Genomic DNA, 18,860 nt, shown 5'->3' with positions numbered 1-18,860 from the left:
ATTAGTAGAATATTTGGAAAGAGGATGCTATCACCCTGCCAATTCTAGGGAGATAAAAATCACTGCAATGTGCTGGGGCCTGTCCCATGCCTACCGAGCCCTGTTCAACACCATTCAGAACCCTCAAGGGGAAGAGAAGGTCTCTGGATCTGGCAACAAAATGACAGACAACACGGCCACTCCATCCCCCTCTGCGACAAGCACTGCGGTTACTCCACTCCTGCTGTGACAGGCACCGTGGATACTCCAGCCCCGCCATGACAGGGACTGTGGCTACTCCAGCCCCCGCTGCAACAGATAATGTGGGTGAACCAAGGAACCAACCCATGTCAGTATCAGTTGTCCTTATACACAAGAAAAAATCTTGGAAGTGAAAGTCAGCTCGTTTAGAAAGGGAAGATGAAAGACCATGGCCATCACAAAGAGAGGAAGAGGAAGAAGTTGTGGATGAGTCGGAAACTAACCGATCCCTATCCCTGAATGAGCTGCGAGATATTCAAAAAGATTTCAGCCATCGTCCAGGCAACCACATTGTCACCTGGCTGCTCCGATGCTGGGATACTGGGGCCAGAAGCCTGGAATTAGAAGGTAAGGAAGCCAAGCAGCTGGGATCCCTTTCTAGGGAAGGGGGCATTGACAAAGCGATTGGAAAAGGGGCACCAGCCCTCAGCCTCTGGAGGCGACTCCTGTCAGCTATGAAGGAAAGATATCCCTTCAAGGAAGATGTTGTATATCGCCCAGGCAAAGGGACCACCATGGAGAAAGGTATCCAGTACCTGAGGGAATTAGCTGTGCTGGAGGTGTTTTATGGTGACCTGAACAATGAGCAGTCATCCAAAGATCCACATGAAGTCCAGTGCACACGACCCATGTGGCAGAAGTTGGTATGGAATGCACCATCATCCTGTGCGAACTCATTGGCAATACTGACCTGGAAAGACATAGGGGGTCCAACAGTGGATGAAACGGCTAGCCAACTCCAGGAATACAAAGAAAGTATCTCTTTCTCCCTTGTCTTGGCTGTGGAGAAACTGTCTGGGAAGGTCCAGCAACTCAAAGAGGATAGGTCCTACTTTCCACCTGTATGGACCAGTATCTCAGCTATTGGGAATCAGCGTTTCTCTGCTCAAGAGAGAGGATATAGAGGGTACACACCATGGGGCACCCTATGGTTTTACCTGCGTGACCACGGAGAGGACATGAGGAAGTGGGATGGAAAACCTACCTCAACCCTAGAGGCGTGGGTATGTGAGTTGCAAGGAAAAACAATCACCAAAGGGGGTTCTTCCAGGAAAATTGCTGCTCCGGTTTCCAGCGGACAGTTCCCCAGGCAGAGTAAAAGGGCTGATCTTACTCCTGATTTTAATGAAGGAGCTCCTGACTCATATATACAAGAAGTGAGTAATGAATACTATGACCAGGACTAGAGGGGCCCTGCCTCCAGCCAGGTGGAGGAAAGGGACAACCGGGTTTACTGGACTGTGTGGATTCGATGGCCTGGCACATCAGACCCACAGGAGTATAAGGCTCTAGTAGACACCGGTGCACAGTGTACCCTAATGCCATCAAGCTATACAGGGGCAGAACCCATCTGTATTTGTGGAGTGACAGGGGGATCCCAACAGCTGACTGTATTGGAGGCCAAAGTGAGCCTAACTGGGAATGAGTGGCAAAAGCACCCCATTGTGACTGGCCCAGAGGCTCCGTGCATCCTTGGACTACACTACCTCAGGAGAGGGTATTTCAAGGACCCAAAAGGCTACTGGTGGGCTTTTGGTATAGCTGCCTTGGAGATGGAGGAAATTAAACAGCTGTCCACCTTGCCCGGTCTTTCGGAGGACCCTTCTGTTGTGGGGTTGCTGAGGGTCGAAGAACAACAGGTGCCAATTGCTACCACAACAGTGCACCGGAGGCAATATCGCACCAAGCGAGACTCCCTGATTCCCATCCATAAGCTGATTCGTTGACTGGAGAGCCAAGGAGTGATCAGCAAGACTTGTTCACCTTTTAACAGTCCTATATGGCCAGTGAGAAAGTCTAATGGAGAGTGGAGACTAACAGTAGACTATTGTGGCCTGAATGAAGTCACGCCGCCCCTGAGTGCTGCCGTGCCAGACATGCTGGAACTTCAGTACGAACTGGAGTCAAAGGCAGCCAAATGGTATGCCACAACTGATATTGCTAATGTGTTCTTCTCAATCCCTTTGGCAGTAGAGTGCAGGCCACAGTTTGCTTTCACTTGGAGGGGCGTTAAGTACACTTGTAATCTGCTGCCCCAGGGGTGGAAACACAGCCCTACCATTTGACATGGACTGATCCAGACTGCACTGGAACAGGGTGAAGCTCCAGAACATCTGCAATACATTGATGACATCATCGTGTGGGGCAATACAGCAGAGGAAGTTTTTGGGAAAGGGAAGAAAATAGTCCAAATCCCGCTGAAAGCCGGTTTTGCCATAAAACAAAGTAAGGTCAAGGGACCTGCACAGGAGGTCCAGTTTTTAGGAATTAAATGGCAAGATGGACGTCGTCAGATCCCAATGGATGTGATCAACAAAATAACAGCCATGTCCCCACCAACTAGCAAAAAGGAAACACAAGCTTTCTTAGGCGTTGTGGGTTTTTGGAGAATGCATGTTCCAAATTACAGTCTGATCGTAAGCCCTCTCTACCAAGTGACCCGGAAGAAGAATGTTTTCAAATGGGGCCCTGAGCAACGACAAGCCTTTGAACAAATTACATGGGAGATAGTTCATGCAGTAGCCCTTGGGCCAGTCCGGGCAGGGCAAGATGTTAAGAATGTGCTCTACACCGCAGCCAGGGAGAATGGCCCTACCTGGAGCCTCTGGCAGAAAGCACCAGGGGAGACTCGCGGTCGAATCCTAGGGTTTTGGAGTCGGGGATACAGAGGATCCGAGGCCCGCTATACTCCCACTGAGAAAGAGATATTGGCAGCATATGAAGGGGTTTGAGCTGCTTTGGAAGTGGTTGGTACTGAAGCACAGCTCCTCCTGGCACCCTGACTGCTGGTGCTGGCCTGGATGTTCAAAGGGATAATAATAAACTGCCAGAAAATGAGAAGCAATATCTTGGAAATAATTATGGACTGGCCAGAAGGCAAAGATTTCGGAATATCACCAGAGGAGGAGGAGACAACGCGTGCTGAGGAGGCCCCACTGTACAATAAACTACCAGAAAATGAGAAGCAATATGCCCTGTTCACTGATGGGTCCTGTCGTCTTGTGGGAAAGCATCGGAGATGGAAAGCTGCTGTATGGAGTCCTATACGATAAGTTGTAGAAACTGCTGAAGGAGAAGGAGAATCGAGCCAATTTGCAGAAGTAAAGGCCATCCAGCTGGCTTTAGACCTTGCTGAACGATAAAAGTGGCCAGTGCTCTGTCTCTGTACTGACTCATGGATGGTGGCAAATGCCCTGTGGGGGTGGTTGCAGCAATGGAAGCAGAGCAACTGGCAGCACAGAGGCAAACGCATCTGGGCTGCTGCATTGTGGCAAGATATTGCTGCCTGGGTAGAGAACCTGGCTGTAAAAGTACATCACGTAGATGCTCATGTACCCAAGAGTCAGGCCACTGAGGAACATCAAAACAACCAGCAGGTGGATCAGGCTGCTAAGATTGAAGTGGCTCAGGTGGATCTGGACTGGAACATAAGGGTGAATTATTCATAGCTTGGTGGGCCCATGACACCTCAGGCCATCAAGGAAGAGATGCAACATATAGATGGGCTCGTGATCGAGGGGTGGACTTGACCATGGACACTATTGCACAGGTTATCCATGAATGTGAAACATGCGCTGCAATTAAACAAGCCAAGCAGTTAAAGCCTCTGTGGTATGGAGGGCGATGGCTGAAATATCAATATGGGGAGGCCTGGCAGATCGATTATATCACGCTCCCACAAACCCGCCAAGGCAAGCGCCATGTGCTTACAATGGTGGAAGCAACCACCGGAAGCATGCCACCGCCCGGAACACTATCCTGGGCCTTGAAAAGCAAGTCCTATGGCGACATGGCACCCCAGAAAGAATTGAGTCAGACAACAGGACTCATTTCCAAAACAACCTCATAGACACCTGGGCCAAAGTTCATGGCATTGAGTGGGTATATCACATCCCCTGTCATGCACCAGCCTCCAGGAAGGTCAAAAGATACAATGGGCTGTTAAAGACTACACTGAGAGCAATGGGTGGTGGGACATTCAAACATTGGGATACACATTTAGCAAAGGCCACCTGGTTAGTCAACACTAGGGGATCTGCCAATCAAGCTGGCCCTGCCCAATCAAAACATTTACGCTCTGTCGAAGGAGAGAAGGTCCCTGTAGTGCACACAAAAAACATGCTGGGGAAGACAGTCTGGGTTACTCCTGCCTCGGGCAAAGGCAAGCCCATTCGTGGGATTGCTTTTGCTCAAGGACCCAGGTGCACTTGGTGGGTCATGCGAAAGGATGGGGAAGTCCTATGTGTACGTCAAGGGGATTTGATTTTGGGTGAGAATAGACAATGAAGTAAATGGTATGATGTTAATTGCTATATAATATTGTATGCTATAACTTCTATGGTTGCTAGATGCCATATCAATGGTATTACAGTAAGAATCACCCAGATTAATGAAGAATGAACTTTGATGAAACCAAGGAAAGTGCAGCAGTGATGGAACCAGAACTGGCTTCAGCATGCAACAATCAACACCACACACCATCTCTCCTGCCCAGAAGGACTGTTATGACAGATGGAGCTCAAACTCATGGACTAAATGAACTCAACGGACATTTTAGAGGGATGGCCCATAGACCAAGGGAATGATAAAAGTGGTGGTGATTAACTGGAATGTATTAGAAAGGGTAGAACCTGGGCATGACGTAGATGGTATAGAATAAGGGGCGGATACTGTCCTGGTTTTGGCTGGGACAGAGATAATCTTCTTCCTAGTAGCTGGTATAGTGCTGTGTTTTGGATTTAGTTTGAGAATAATGTTGATAACACACTGATGTTTTAGTTGTTGCTAAGTAATGCTTACACTAGTCAAGGACTTTTCAGCTTCCCAAGCTCTGCCAGGTGCACAAGAAGCTGGGAGGAGGCACAGCCAAGACAGTTGATCCAAACTGGCCAAAGGGCTATTCCATACCGTATGACGTCATGCTCCGTATATAAACTGGGGGGAGTTGGCCGGGGAGCAGCAATCGCTGCTCGGGGACTGGCTGGGCGTCGGTCGGCAGGTGGTGACTAGCTGTATCACTTCTTTTTTGTGGGTTTTGTTTCTCTCTCTCTTGTTATTTTCCTTTTCATTCATTATTATTATTATTATTATTATTATTATATTTTATTTTATTTCATTCATTAAGCTGTTTTTATCTCAACCCATGAGTTTTCTTACTTTTACCCTTCCGATTCTCTCCCCCTTCCCACTGCGGGGGGAGGGTGAGCAAGCGGCTGTGTGGTGCTTAGTTGCTGGCTGGGTTTAAACCATGACATACATGTACTGAGGCTCTGCTTCCCAGGAAGTTGCTGGACATAGCCTGCTGATGGGAAATAGAGAATAAATGTCCTTTGTTTTTGCTTTACTTCCCCACCCCCCCCTTCTTCCCATGGTCACCTTCACTCCTGACTCTTCTACCTCCTCCCCCACTGCGCCACTGAGGGGGGATAAGGGAATGGGGGTTGCGGTCAGTTCATAATACTTTGTCTCTGATGCTCCTTCCACCTCACAGTTTTCCCCTGCTCCAGCATGGGGTCCCTCCCATAGGCTACAGTCCTTCACGAACTGCTCCAACATGGGTCCTTTCCACGGGGTACAGTCCTTCAGGAACAGACTGCTCCAGCATGGGTCCCCCACAGGCCACAGCTCCTGTCAGGAGCCTGCTCCAGCATGGGCTCTCCACAGGATGCAGCTTCCTTCAGGGCATATCTACCTGGTCCAGTGTCGGGTCCTCCATGGGCTGCAGGGTGGATATCTGTGCCGATGTGGTACTCCATGGGCTGCAGGGGGACAACCTGCTTCACCATGGTTTTCTCCATGGGCTGCAGGGGAAATCTCAGCTCCAGCACCTGGAGCATCTCCTCTCCCTCCTTCTTCACTGTCCTTGGTGTCTGCAGGATTGTTTCTCTCACAGTTTTCCTCACTCCTATCTCTCAGTGCTGCTGCACAGCATTTTTACCCTGTCTGAAATATGTTATCATAGAAGCGCCACCGGCATCGCTGATTGGCTCAGCTTTGGGCAGTGGTGGTTCCATTTTGGAGCCAGTTGAAACTGGCTCTGTCCATCATGGGGGCAGCTCCTGATGGGAAGCCACCCCTGCATCCTCCCGCTAGCAAAATCTTGCCACATAAACCCAATACATTTTTGTATATAACAATGGATGCACAGATGCTTAAGTATGCATTTGCCACTGTCTCTATTGTTTTCACTGATGACTTTATCCAGATGCATATTCTTTAATTCCATTTACATTTGGGACAATGGAAAAAAAAACAAACAAAAAACATTTCCTCTGCAGAGAGAGTTAATGACAGAATCACTAATAGAGTAGCACTTCTCTACATAAAGTGCTAAGTTTCCAGAAAATTTTTTAACACCTGAACAAAGTAAGAATCTGAATTGAAATCTGAATCTGAAATGAAAAGCAGAATAAGCCACTACTGAAACACTGAAACCCACATCAAAGCAGTCTCAAAAAGACACAGTAAGCACGCAATGTACATGTATTTGGGAAATAAGAACTGTAGAAACCGTGCAATTAAACAGAAGATTAAAAAACTTAGCACAGGGAATTCCACACTGTATGGAGTCATTCTAATGTTTTCTCAGAGAAGAAACTGTCATTTATTAAACACAAACTTTCACAGCTCTACACTTACAAAATACAATTCTAACTTAAACCATGCCTTTTTTTTTATTAAAAAGAATGTCAGAGTTAATCTGCTTAAACACCTTCAGCTGTAAAGACATATAAGGCAAAGCACAGATAAAGAAGATACTGAGAAAGCTGAGTGGTGAGTGAAAGTCAAAAAGGCCACCAACATTTTATTCTTCAAAGGGCAGCATTAAATATCAAGTCAAAGCACTAATAATAATAATTTTAGATAATCTCATCCAAACTTGTCATTAGAGAACAGAAAACTAGTAATATCAGAGTCACTGCTTTTCTGAACTAAGTGTTTTGTCTTTCTTTCCTCTGCCAACTTCTTCAGAGTTAACATCCTTCTTTTCTAGCTGATTTGGCCAGTCTCACGGTGTGCTAGCCAAGTTTTAACTGTCCAAAGAACACAGAAAAGTGTGATGGTTCAAGCACAGTGTAACGTTACAGAGGACAGGCAAGCATGGAAGTTATCCAGAGGACTTATAGCCCAGAAAAACACGATAGAATTAAGAAGTTTCTTGCAAACCCAAAGTCAGGAGACAGAAAAATGTTTTGATGGATTTGGACTGCAAACTGGGCATGATAATCAGTGAAAGACTTCCACTAATTCCTTTTCTAATTGTATTAGTATGTTTCAACAAGTTGCCCTAGACTCTGAAAACCCTGAACCAGAACGATAAAGGTGTTAAAAGATGAGGTTTTATATTTATTAGCAGAGATGTCTAGAGAAACTGATTACCAGTGTATGTCTTAAAACCTGTCTCAGGACAATGCTGTTAGTTTCCATTTTAATGAAGTCAATCACATGTACTAATATAATAATCTAATATAATCTAATGGAATAAAGGCAGAAAATTCCAATAAGTCAAAGATTTCATCAATGCACTTCTACTAAAGCTAGTTAATACTCAGGAATTATAAACAGTCTAAATATTTACTATGTCTTCATGAATTAAATGGTTCTTAAAACAGCTTGCAGTATAATTTTTAAGACAAATCTAGCAATATATAAACCAAAGTGTTGCATATTAACCAATACCAGAGGCTACCAAACCTACACATTTTCCAGCTTCTGAGAGAATCAGAGCGATACAGTTGCCTGAATCTGGTATCATCCCATCAATTTGAAACTCTCTCCAGTCGTTGATGAATAATATGAACTGAAGATTAAAAAATAAATCAAGAGCACCGGATAAACTGAATAATTTATTTTCATAAAGAGAAAACCCATATGAAAGATAATCCACATTTGAGTTACTAAAATTGAAACACTACCCAGTCATTAAGTTTCTTTAAATACAAGTATAGCATTAACAATATAACCCTATTGTTAAAGGAAGTATTATTTAACATCTTTTCAGGAGAAAAATGAAGATATGGCAGAGAGACATTGTAGCAAATTCTGCTCTTGAATGGTTACAGAAAAACTCACAACAGATTTGAATAGGTCACTCCACTCCTAAGCTGGTATAACCTAAGATCTCCAAAGATTTGCAACACGGGTGACTTTTGAGATCAGTCATAAGAATGCAAATAAAGGCAAATAGAAAAAAAATATATTTTACACTATGGAAACAATGCTTATGAACATATGCTGTGAGAAAAGAAAAAAAAATACCTGAAACAAGTTCCATAACAATATAAATAGGTTGTCGTTGTGTGCAAATTCCTATGAGTTTTACAATATTAGGATGATCATACTGTTTGAGTATTCTGCAAAACATACAGTAAATTTATTTTATTAATAAACTTTATTGTATAAACTGATTAAGTATCATAGGAAAATATCTTTAACCCTTAATATTCTTTTAATGGAACATGTCATTACTGTTATAATTTTTAAAAAATCAATATAACAGATCAATCGTCATTGTGTTTGAATGAGGGCGCATCAACTCACTTATAAATCAAGACTGAATGCTATATTATTTTTATTATAATTCTACTATTTGTCTACATGACAAAAGAACTGAAAAATGGCCTGACAGATCTGTAGTTCCTCAAGAACCCTTGTAATTAAATAACATTTCAGTGGTGGACCAATAGCAGTTAGGTCAAAAAAGCCTGCACAGCACTTCCCTATACTTTCCTTCTGCACTGTTCAAATGCACACTCATTCCAATTTTACTTTAAGAGATTAATTTGTACAATAAGTTTTAAAAGAATATAAAGACAGCAATTTCAACTTTGGGAATTAAACAAAAACATTTATGTCTTCTTACACAATGCTTTAATAAGAACATTTGCAATCTAAACCAGCATGCTATAATTCACAAGTATAATGAAGAGCTAGGAAGAATTCTGGAGAGACATTACAACTTTTAAATGTTTCTTCTAGTATTTTCTAACTTAAACCACGTCTTCTTTTTCTCTTTTTCATAAGAGAAAGAGTAAAATACTAACCTACTTGGTACATACATACTTAGACACAGCATATTTATTTTTCTTTCATTATAAGACTGTTCTTCCAGTGGCAGGCTGCTTAGCAAATGAAGCATCTCTGCAGTAGCTGAGTTATGAGCCATTTAAAGATATTCAGTAGCTATAATGGCTGATATTAGTGATTTATATAATGTCTTATAGTTTTCCATACTGATCATACTAGTTTTTGGGTAAAAATGAAATTATATCAAGTTCCATAGCAAGAAGAGAGAAAGATAATTTAAACAACTTTAAAATTATCTCGATATACATCTCTACCCTGATGAAATTTATATACCCTGCAGCTATTTATATATCCATATAATCAGCCTATATTCAGAATAATTAGCATATTGTGGTATGATTGTAATCTGAAAAATAGGTATGCAATCACATGCTGCCTGATAGAGCACAGAAGCTCTCTTCTGAAGTTAATTCTTCTTCCCAAGAAAAAATTAGTAAATGGGGGTCTATACTGTAACCTGGCCAAATTTGATCAGCTCTATTAACCAAGCAGGTGAGAAGGCAGGATTTATGACTGGTATAATTCAACAGTTACAGTGCAACAAGAGGAAGTGCAAAGTCCTGCCCCTGGGGAGGAACAACCCCAGGCACCAGTACATGCTGGGGGCCACCCAGCTGGAAAGCAGCTCTACAGAAAAGGAGGTGCCAGTTGGTGGACACCAAGTTCAACATGAGGCAGCAATGTGCCCTTGCAGCAATGAAGGCTAATGGTTTCCTGGGCTGAATTAGGCAAAGTACTGCCAGCAGGTCGAGGGAGGTGATCCTACCCCTCTACTCAGCACTGGTGAGGCCACACCTGGAGTCCAGTTCTGGGCTCCCCAGTACAAGGGAGACATAGACATGGACATACTGGAGAGAGTCCATTGCAGAGCCACAAAAATGATTAAGGGACTGGAGCATCTCTCCTATGAGGAAAGGCTGAGAGAGCTGGGACTGTTTAGCCTAGAGAAGAGAAGGCTCGGGGGGGATCTCATCAATGTATATAAATACATGAAGGGAGGATGAAAAGAGGATGGAGCCAGGCTCTTTTCAGTGGTGCCCAGTGACAGGACAAGAGGCAATGGGCACTAAGCGAAACACAGGAGGATCCATCTGAACATCAGGAAACACTTTTTCACTGTGAGGGTGACTGAGAACTGGAAAGGGTTGTCCAGGGAGGTTGTAGAGTCTCCCTCCTTGGAGATATTCAAAAGCCATCTGGACACGGTCCTGGACAACCAGCTCTAGGTGGCCCTGCTTGAGCAAGGGGCTTGGACAAGATGAACCCCAGAGGACCCTTCCAACTGCAACCATTCTGTTATTCTGTGATATTATCACATTTAAAGTAACAGTGACTTTCAGTCTTTTTATCTGAATCCTTATGGCAAAACGCAGAAAAAGTTTTAAATTGAGGCATTTGCAATAAGAAAAATGTGTTTTATAGGCATAGCTTGCTTTGCTGAAGAGGTGGTTTTGCCAAGTGCAGATGCTGCTGCATTCACACATTAAAAAAAATGCCTATTTTTAGTTACTGGGACAACAGTTGTGAAACATATTGAAGGAGAGATAAAAATGGAAAAAAAATTTGAGAACGGCTTCTTCAAATTTTTGTGAAGGTCAGATTTTATAAATTCATCTAGTAATAAAACTTGAAAAAACACCATAATGTAAATATATGTTTTAATTAAATTTAGAAAACCTACCTGGCTTCTGACAGAAATTTTATTTTCAGTTCCTGAGGAAGATCTTCTTTACAAGTTTTTACAGCAACAGGAGTCTTATCCTTTAATGTTCCTTTATATACCTCACCAAAATTACCCTGAAATTGGGGGGGGGGGAAAATAATTCTAAGTAAACAAAGTCTTTGCCTTTTCATAAAAGAAAACTAAAGTAAGGAGAATAGAATAATCTCCATCAGATGCATTTCTTACTTAAACAAAAACAAAATGAAAATTATTTAGGACAGAAATCGAAGGAAGAAGGTGTCAGCCAAAGTCTCCCTCCCCAGAAAACAAAACCTGAAGATCTCATTCTTTTAGATAAGCTTTGTATTTCCCAAAGAACAAATCAACTCCATTTTAAATCTGTTGGGTAAATTTTCAGATGAATCCCTCTCCTGTTTGCTAGTATTTGGAGCTGCATGTGAGTCTAATAAACAGCAAAAATCTGCTGGAAATGTTTTCCTTTCTTTCTCAGTGATAGAGATTTCTTTATACCGTGCATTTGAATAATGTAGTGCCAAAGGAAGAAGATAGAGAAAAGGAGAAAAAAAAAATCATAGATGGAAAATAGTAATGCTATTTAGTTACAAGAATAGACATTCAGGTGCCTAAACACAAGCATCTAGTAGTATACCAACATAGCTGGCAAGCACGGCAGAGGATCTTTAACAGCCATCTATCATTCTAGAATAGCACTTCCAGAGACCAGGACACTACCTCTGATATCTAAAATGGCACTAGATGCCCAAAGGTAAGTAGCTGAATCACTCTCAACATGCTTTTCCTCTAGCCTTCTGTTTAGAAGTACTTAATAGTGAAAATTGAAACTACCTTAAAGACTACTTAAGTATTAAAAATTGTTTTTTGCCCTTAATTTAAAATATTTAATGATCATTTTATATCTGTTCCTTTTATATAACTTTCATTTTGCAGGGTATTATAGAATTAATACAGAGTAAATAAATGGACCATTCACACCTGAGGTGAAGCAAAATCTTCCTCTCTAGTAAAGTTTGCATAATCTACATTAAACTTCCATGATTTTTATATTAATTTTTTCCAGGTGACTTAAGATTTTATAATCCTTCAGATTTCTCATTTCCAGGGTAAATTATGACAGTTTATTTAACATTTTCTCATATAGAAGCTGATCATCCTGTCATCCTTTGGTTTGACTATTTTGTTTTTGAGATGGATGCATAACAAGTTTATATAGTGGCCCAACAAAGCTTTTATTCTGTTTAATATTTTTAAATACTTCTTAACCACATTTCCTTTTATAATTACTTGTAAGCACTGAGTTGTCTTTATTGTTAAAAATGCTTTGTGCCAAAAACATGCAATACATACATAAATTCATTTTACTGAAGTAATCAGTTTTCAGATAGATTACTTTAACTGTCTTTACTAATCAAAACATTCATAGTTGTTTTTAGGAAGACAAACTTTTTATGCCCGAATCATCTTTATTTTTGATACTTTTCTTGATACTTTTCTATTTAAGAATGTGAAACTGGCATAGTACCTGTATAGCATTTTCTGTGGATATAGCTCTTTCTAAAGGTAACTAATACTTTTTGTCATCTTAAGCTGTTAAAGAGATTTTGTCCTGGGAAACAGAATTTTCTGACAGCTGCTGAAAGCTGCTGAAAATGTAAGTAAGTGAGGTACAGGACATTACCTGAGTAGGAGTGTTTTAAAAACTTACAGCTACTAAGCACAATTTGTGATAGAAACCATAACATATAAGAATTAATTTAATACATATACCATTGTGAGGTTACCTAACATTCATTAAGTCATACAGAACCAATGAGCATTTGTTTTAACAAGTGTTGATTAAATCATCTTATTATATCAGATTTTTTATTTAAATAAAACTTTCCTATTTTGCAACAATATTATTCTTTTGTAAGATTGCACAAAGTAAAACAGCCACATAATGCTTTATAGAAATCCACTTATCTTGAAAGCCTTCCAAATAAGAAAAATATGTATGCTAGAGTTAAACATTTTCTGCACTCAGACATGTTACATCGTTTCCGGTAAATGTGATTTACATTTATTTAAAGCACAATGTTGTGTTTCATATTAAAGTAAAAGAATTGGTATAAAATTGCATACCACGGTAATTTAAAAGATAAGGCAAATAGGAAATGTACAGACTTCATGACTGATATATACCTATTTAAATGTTATTTAGCTCACTTGATCACTTACTTTGCCCAGTAATTCTCCCAGTGTGACATCTTCATGATTGAGAGCCCATTTCTTGTCCTATAGAAAGGAAAGGAAAGGAAAGAAGAATTTTCAGTCTGTGTACTTTCTATAAAATAAATTTCAGCCAGTAGAAACGTACCTAAAGAAGGATTTTATTTGGACCACTCAATCAATAGCATGCTAGGAAGTTATAAATTCAAGAGTTTGCAAAACATGTTTTAGAAATCTTGCTATACAATAAGATATTGAAATATACTATACAGCAAATTTCTATCAGAAGATTATGCCTACAACAACAGTATACACTTTTTACACACAAGTTCTGGAAAGGGTATCTAGCACTCTTTAAAAAAAAGACTTAAGTAAAAATCAGCAACGACAACTTCATTTTAGAATACAAAATAACATATTGCTAGATCAAAAAAACCATTTTTGTCCTCAGTGTACTGAAAAAAAAGAACCAATTTTCCTATTATGAATAAGACACATATTTGCATCTCTTAAACCTTCTGTGGTAGTTTGATATATTACAGGAAACTACTTGAAAAAGATAACAAGCGCTGATTACAGTATCTTTTCAGTGCTGATGACCAATACCACAAATATTCTGCAACAACCCACAGACACATCGAAAACAATTTTAAGCTTCTTGCTACACAGACCTATTTAATAAATATTTAATGAAAAAGTTAGAGTAGGATATTTTAGGTCTAACCCATATAATGAAACAACTGTTTAATATTGTTCATTTTTAATAGTCTGTTAGCAAGCACCTCGCAAGCAGGATTACCACCTGTCATGTTATTGGTAAGGTCCTAATTATATTTCAAGCAATCTCTATTACTAATTGTGGTGCTATTAAACAGTCTTGTACCAGCATGAATTAAAAGTATGAGAGACTTTTAGCAAATGGTAAGAGGAGATGGAAACATTTTAATTCAAGGAATAACCATTTTCCAAAGCGTTCATAGTTTTTTGGACTTTATTTTCCCATTTGCTTTCAGGGTGAAAAACAATAGTGAGCAAATTATCGCCACCATTTTACTTACCAGATACAAAGATATAAATATATTTTAAAAAATTTGCAACGGAAAGACTGGAATAGGAGAATCTGTGTTAAGGCATTATATTGGTAAAAGTTTTTAGCATAAGGTACAATATTTTTCAAGTGCTTTTTTTTTGCCTTACAATATTAAATACATTTAAGTGTATCCTGAACAAAGTCTGTTTCATTTTGATTTAGATATTTTCATTTCTACTAATATATTTATCAAACTTTTCCACTTAGATATTAAAGCTAAGAGCTATTTGTGGTATTGCCTTTGGAATCCTGTAATTGGTGCTTGCTTTCCAAAATTATCTCAAAAACAAAACAAAAAGCATGTGCTGCCCCATTACACTCTCCCTCAAGCATAATTTACCGGGTTGAATGAAACTGAAAAAATCATTGTGGATGAATACAAATGCCTGTAACAAATACAGCATGCAAATATATTTTCAGATACAGCAGGTAGGAAATATTCTACTCTATATACTTACAATATTTCTGAGTAAATGTAATGTATGAATTCTTTTGTTGAAATAAGAGACAGTAGAGATTACATTAGAAGAAGAATGCAGACAGAATATCTATCGTCTTAAAAAGTGCTAGAGAAAAATCACATTTAAAGTAACTTACTGTGGGCTACTAGACCATTTAAACTGTACTTGTGGGGAAAAACTAGAACTCAGTGATTTTTCCAGATTGTTTTTGTAAGGAGCGTGTCCTGACTTGAATCTGGCTGACCTGCAATCCTTCTCCCTGACAACTAAAACACACAAAGACTGAGTTGCTTCAGCAGTCTTAGGAGCCGTTTTTAGTAGGCTGTCCCATTTACATTGCATGTAAAGCCTACCAGCTGTGCATTGCTGTCCACTGGACCTGTTGGATGCAAGTGTGCTTCAGACTCTTGAGTTCTGGTCCCTGGTCTCCTATTCTGCTCTGGTTTCCCTGCCTGAAACCCTGATGTGAGCAGCCATAAAGATGGCCTGGTTAGAAGGGGAAAATTACTGAGCAGAAGAAAATATCTGCTGAAAAATACTGACAGAGAAAATGCCTGCCAGCCTGGGAACTGCTAGCCTGGGAACTAGGCCTGTGAACCAGAAGCATCCTTGAAAAGTGCAGCTGGCATCTTTGAAGTATGGCTGGGTACCTAGAAACTGAAGACATCATGAGATACCATCGATAAGTACAAAACCAAGGAACTGTAACAGCAACTTATCATCTGAAAAGGTGAAAAATAGTCTGGGAAAAGGGGAAAACATCCTGAGAAAGTAAGAATCAGTAACTGCCATAGGCTGTTCTAACTGCAAGAACAGGAAATGAGTCTGGAAAAATAAAAGTGGTCTGAAAGAGCAGAAAACATCATCATCTATTTGCTGTTCCAGGTGAAAAATAGAAATTAACAGCATCTATTGGCTGCTTAAAGTGGTGGTGTCCTATGCCCTCTTATGTCTCTATGTTATAAAAAGGGCTTAATTTTTATCCAAAATGGAGCCTCTCTCTCTGAGAACTTCCCATGCTGCACATACTTTTCCTTTTCCTAAACAGGTTGAATTTTGCACAAACTTTCTATGAGATCTTGGATCCTTGCCAAGGACGCCTGGCTGATTCCAAACTCTGTGACACGGATCATCTTTGAAGTGAGACTCTGTCTTTTATCTTACTGGTCCCCCTCTGGGCCCACTTTTGGGGTCAGTTCAGTTTGTCCTCTGGGATGGTTGGGTCCCCCTCTGGGATCAGTTTGTCCTCCCCTCTGGAATGGTTTGGCCCCTTCTGAAATGTGTCTAATTCGCTTGCTACCGGTATTATATATCCATGTAAGTAATCTATCATAAGTATATCTGCTGTTATATTGTTGATAAGTTTGCTTCACTAATGATAAGTTTGTAGTAAGCTGTAATAGTATATACATACTTGGTTGTTGCTGTTATTGGTTGTTGCTATAATGGTGATTGTTGCTATACTATTGATTGTTTCCATTATTGATTGCTGCCATACTATTGATTGATACTATATTATTGATTGCTGATAGTAATTTATAATAGCTTGATATATATATTAGCTTTATTAATCATAGGTATACTTGTAGTGGTGATTTTTGTGGTAGTATACTTGCTAGTGGTGATTTGTATGGTATTTGTGGTAATCTGTAATAAATTAGAGAAATTTAGAGGATAAAAGCCTCTGTGTCCTTGTGTATTACGGAATCCCACGAACCCACGGTTGCGATCTCTACACACGCGCAGGCTGGGTAACCCTTTAGGTTGTGACACGCCCTAGGTCTGATCAGTACCAATACAATCTATCTTGTGATAGTCTCCTCTGTTTCCTCATCTCAGACTTGCCACTGATAACCGCCACCTCTCACCCCATGGATGGAGCTTTTCCTGAACAACTATTTTTTTTTCCCTGAATGCCAAAGAGGGGGGAGCAGTTTTAGAAGGAGAAACCTAGTTGCAATCCCTATAAGAAAGTATGATACATTTCATTATTAGTGATACTGCAGTCATTTTAGAAAAAGTACATAAATTCTATTTGTAACAGGTCTTTGAAAGAAAGCATGAATGAACATCCAGTGATTTAAAAAAAAATAAAATTGCTTTTATTCCACAATAAACTGTTCAGATAACTGTGATATGTCATAATTATATCTTCTAGTTTATTTCAGATAAATTAAGTACTGAAAATAAGAAATTCAACTTTGTCATTAGCATTCCACAGAAAGATTTTAGTAACATACAAAATTACACATGGACATAGTGCTCCCCATATACATAAACCAAATACAACTTCAGTAGCCCAAGCCCAGCCTGCAATTCTATGGAATTACTGAGGAAGTTCCCCTGATTCCTATGATGGGGACAAGAAACTAGCCACTATTTTCACATCTACACCTTTGGCTCAGTGACTCACAACACGCTCTGCTAAGAAAGCAATCTTTTTACTGCCAGTTACTGCAGTTAGTCCTTTAGCTCAAATAGGGGCAGCCCAGACTGCAAAAGGAAATTTCATGGAATCTCAAAGGGAACTGGACATTTAATATCTTGTACATCCTGTGCCAAGCAGCTCTGAGAGCTGGGACCCAAATTCAGAAGATTTTTTTTTTTTAATTTCCACATGAAGCAACTCAAAAAACAGAACGGAGCATTCAGTATATGAGTTGATCTAATACATGAATCAATTTATTTACTCTTCCACAAATAATAAATTTCACTGCTGTGTGGTATAGAGAAAGACATAGTTATTATACTGCTTGCAGACATCTAGGTAGTTGATGGAAAAATACTTGGTAGTCTTGAAAGTGGAATGTTAGCATGAGTTGTTACTTGTCTGACAGCCTATATTCATTATACTGAAGGAACGGTGCTCTATTCCAAGAACCATACACATGTATACAGCTGTATTGTGCTCACACTGTGAGCTGTTGTAACTAATGGTCTTTCATTTCTGAGATTGGCAACAAAATCTTTTGCAAATGCCTGTTCAGTTACTTATATTTCAGAGAAATGTATGTTCTCAAAACATCCAATTTTCATTTAGGATTGTGCACTGATACACTAAAAACACTTTTTATTTTAGCATATGTTCAAACCTGTAACCATACTCATGATCATCTTGCTACAAATGAAGACACGCTGGAGAAGGTCTTCAGTTTAGGCGAAATGCTACGTAATTTTAACATACAACACAGGGTTTTGGCAAAGTGCCTACAGAAATATGACCTTTATAAGACAGTAGAAATTTCACCTTTCAGTTTAACTACATAGACTTATTCACATATATTTTGTGCTGACCAATTGTGCATCTGACTAATCTGCATCAGAACTATTTATTACTACGTTATTGCACTTACATTTTGAAGATAATCATTCTCTGTATAATTATCAAACTAATATATGAAAAAATCCCTTCATCTCTACTTCTCAAAGACAGAGAAAACCCTTTTGTATGTAATTAGACATTAATGCAGGAAATCATCTCTCTTGTTATGGGTGCAACCTGTCTGTAACTAATATGCCAGGTCAAGCCATATTATCTGCCTAGAACCAGATATTATATAAATTATTTTTGCCAAAAGACTGAATCCTAACAGAAGACATTACAGCCATCATCACCGCCTTTAACACATCAATTTTCAAATTTAAAAGTAAATGCTGTAGAATCAATATTTTTTTAGTTATTAGTGAGATACATGACCAAAAAGGGAAATGTTGATTCCCTAGGAAATAAACTAATTAAAAAAAAAACCAAAACAAAACACCGGTCTTGGCTGAATCCTAAGTAATTAGCACAGAGTACTGAATACAGCCTGAGTATAGAGCCTGACCAATAACCTTTTTGCAATATAAAGCTTGAGACCATCTTAAAAGAAGCTGAAAGATGGCTGTTTTTTGGGTGTTTTCTTTAACTCTAAAAGTTATTCTCTCCCTTCAGAAGAGAGGGGCTAAAATCTTTGACAGAATGTCCCCCACAGTACCTTCCTTCACAGTGCTGCATATTTCCTTTGGGCTACATGGCCAGTGAATTCTGTTGTCTAGTCATAAGGAAGGTGGAAGCTTGTATTGACTTATT

At 39.7% G+C, this 18,860-nt stretch overlaps 1 long non-coding RNA gene across 1 annotated transcript; it reads right to left on the bottom strand.

Moving 5' to 3' along the window:
- Window positions 1–8,161: 8,161 nt before the first annotated feature.
- LOC140651000 (uncharacterized) lies at window positions 8,162–18,860 on the bottom strand. Its single transcript, XR_012042224.1, has 4 exons — window positions 18,766–18,860; window positions 13,247–13,303; window positions 11,009–11,124; window positions 8,162–8,594 (listed from the first exon to the last, which is right to left on the bottom strand). It is a non-coding gene; the product is annotated as an uncharacterized lncRNA (long non-coding RNA).

The sequence above is a fragment of the Ciconia boyciana genome, chromosome 4, assembly GCF_034638445.1.
Source record: "Ciconia boyciana chromosome 4, ASM3463844v1, whole genome shotgun sequence".
Lineage (NCBI taxonomy): Eukaryota > Metazoa > Chordata > Aves > Ciconiiformes > Ciconiidae > Ciconia > Ciconia boyciana.
Note: the sequence above shows the minus strand (reverse complement) of the source record. Positions and strands in the feature narration are given on the sequence as shown.